The sequence below is a fragment of the Limulus polyphemus genome, unplaced genomic scaffold, assembly GCF_000517525.1.
Source record: "Limulus polyphemus unplaced genomic scaffold, Limulus_polyphemus-2.1.2 Scaffold6300, whole genome shotgun sequence".
NCBI lineage: Eukaryota > Metazoa > Arthropoda > Merostomata > Xiphosura > Limulidae > Limulus > Limulus polyphemus.
In genome coordinates, this window is record NW_013671910.1 from 29279 (window position 1) to 31878 (window position 2600).

Sequence of the window (2600 nt, forward strand, 5' to 3'; positions counted from 1 at the left end):
TTACCCTGAGTGTGAAAGTGCTTTGTAATAGAAACATTTGTATCATTACTCTATGTGACAGTGCCATTTAACAGAAATATTTATATCATTACTGTGTGACAGTGCTTTGTAACAGAAACATTTGTATCATTACCCTGAGTGTGAAAGTGCTTTGTAATAGAAACATTTGTATCATTACTCTATGTGACAGTGCCATTTAACAGAAATATTTATATCATTACTGTGTGACAGTGCCATTTAACAGAAATATTTATATCATTACTGTGTGACAGTGCCATTTTACAGAAATATTTATATCATTACTGTGTGACAGTGCCATTTTACAGAAATATTTATATCATTACTGTGTGACAATGTCATTTAACAGAAATATTTATATCATTACTGTGTAACAGTGCTTTGTAACAGAAACATTTGTATCATTACTCTGTGTGACAGTGCTATTTAACAGAAATATTTATATCATTACTTTTTGAAAGTGCTTTGTAACAGAAATATTTGTATCATTACTGTGTGACAGTGTCATTTAACAGAAATATTTATATCATTACTGTGTGACAATGTCATTTAACAGAAATATTTATATCATTACTGTGTAACAGTGCTTTGTAACAGAAATATTTGTATCATTACTGTGTGACAGTACCATTTAACAGAAATATTTATATCATTACTTTGTGAAAGTGCTTTGTAACAGAAATATTTGTATCATTACTGTGTGACAGTGTCATTTAACAGAAATGTTTATATCATTACTGTGTAACAGTGCTTTGTAACAAACATTTGTATCATCACTATGTTTGATAGGGCTTTGTAACAGAAACATTTTAATTATTACTCTGTGTAACAGTGCTTTGTAACAGAAACATTTATACCATTACTCTGTGTGACAGTGCTTTGTGAGAAACATTTGTATCATTACTGTGTGACAGTGCATTGTAACAAACATTTGTATCATTACTCTGTGTGACAGTGCTTTGTAACAGAAATATTTGTATTGTATTACTGTGTGACAGTGCTTTGTAACAGAAATATTTGTATCATTACTGTGTGACAGTGCTTTGTAACAGAAACATTTGTATCATTACTATGTTTGATAGGGCTTTGTAACAGAAACATTTGAATTATTACTCTGTGTGACTTGCTTTGTAAAAGAAACTTTTGTATCATTATTCTGTGTGACAGTGCTTTGTAACAAACATTTGTATCATTATTCTGTGTAACAGGGATTTATAACAGAAACCTTTGTATCATTTTCTGTGTGTGTGACAGTGATTTCTAGCAGAAACATTTGCATCATTACTCTGTTTAACCCTATCCTATGGGCATTCTTTATTGTACATGACACAAGGTTTTAGTGACTTATATTCAAAACTTAATTAAACTACTTTTCGTTTATGTTATACGAATTAGTATAGCATAAATTCATAGCTAATAATAAATATTTTAAAAGAATATAAGTTTTAAGTTCTTAATTTTTATAAGTCCATTTTAAACAAAATCCTGAATTTCCCCCATTGTGAGAAATGTGACATATTTTCTCTATGCATCCCCTCTTCTCTATTTTATTCACCAACCCTGCAGTAAATATGAAATTTAACGTAAATTACTCACTATGAAATCAGCACTGCTCATACAAGCCATAATTTTTATAGCCTTCAATCTTTTTTAGTTACAGAGCGATCAAGTAGAAAATCAGACAACTCTTGCTACACCCACCTGTCACATCCTCTCTTTCAGGATTTGTTAATAGTTCTCTCTTACTCTTAATACAATATTATGTATGACCAATAGAAAGCCAAGGTTATAATTTATCAAACGATGTATTATGCTGTTTTCTGAACAGAGTATTGTCATTTTCTCTTTTAGTACAAGCTTCATTCCCACAGGAAAAATAATGACTAGCTTGGATGAACTTGTAATGCCTCTTGTTGCCCAGTTAGAAAGCCAGAAAAATTGTGATAGTTATGGGAAATTGTCTGCTTTTTGGATGTTATTATTCTATGTTCTTTGACACATTATTTAATTAAATAAAAATTATTTAGTGCATTACTACCATTAGTATTGAAAAAAAAAATATGGTTAAGTGTCATCGACAGTCAACTGCAATAAAAAAAGAAGGCCCAGATAAGTACTTTATTTCTTGTTTTTCATGTTTATTCTTTAGTTATTATTATAAAAGTAACTAAAATGTAAAAATAGAGATTTCTTTAGGTTAGATAAGGTAAAATAAATAAAAAATTAGTAATCTAATAAAAATGTTTCTTGAGGCAAGCATGTGAGCAGCTCGTGGGTAATGTAATTCGACAATGTAATGTGAACTCTGTGTTCCCAAAGTGATTTACAACTTATATTGGTATGAATAGTAGTAGTTAGACGTGGTTCAAAGGGCAATAAAATTTAAGTATAAATAGATGTATACTGTTACGAGTTTAAAGCTACTTAGAATAAACGAATGTAGTTTCATGTTACAATTTGAAGTCATTCTAGAAAGAAAAAAAAAGTTAATTTAGATTTATATCGATTTTTTTTTTTTTGGTGATTTTCAAGGTTGGTCAATTTGACCAACCTTGTATAGAGATAGAGTAGAGAAAATAACA

At 29.5% G+C, this 2600-nt stretch overlaps 1 protein-coding gene across 1 annotated transcript in view; it reads left to right on the top strand.

Annotated features, from left to right (window-relative positions):
* Positions 1–2600, top strand: part of LOC106473588 (transforming growth factor-beta receptor-associated protein 1-like) — a gene marked incomplete at its 5' end in the record, with an annotated part of 46525 nt that overhangs the window by 27543 nt on the left and 16382 nt on the right. The window lies entirely within an intron of this gene.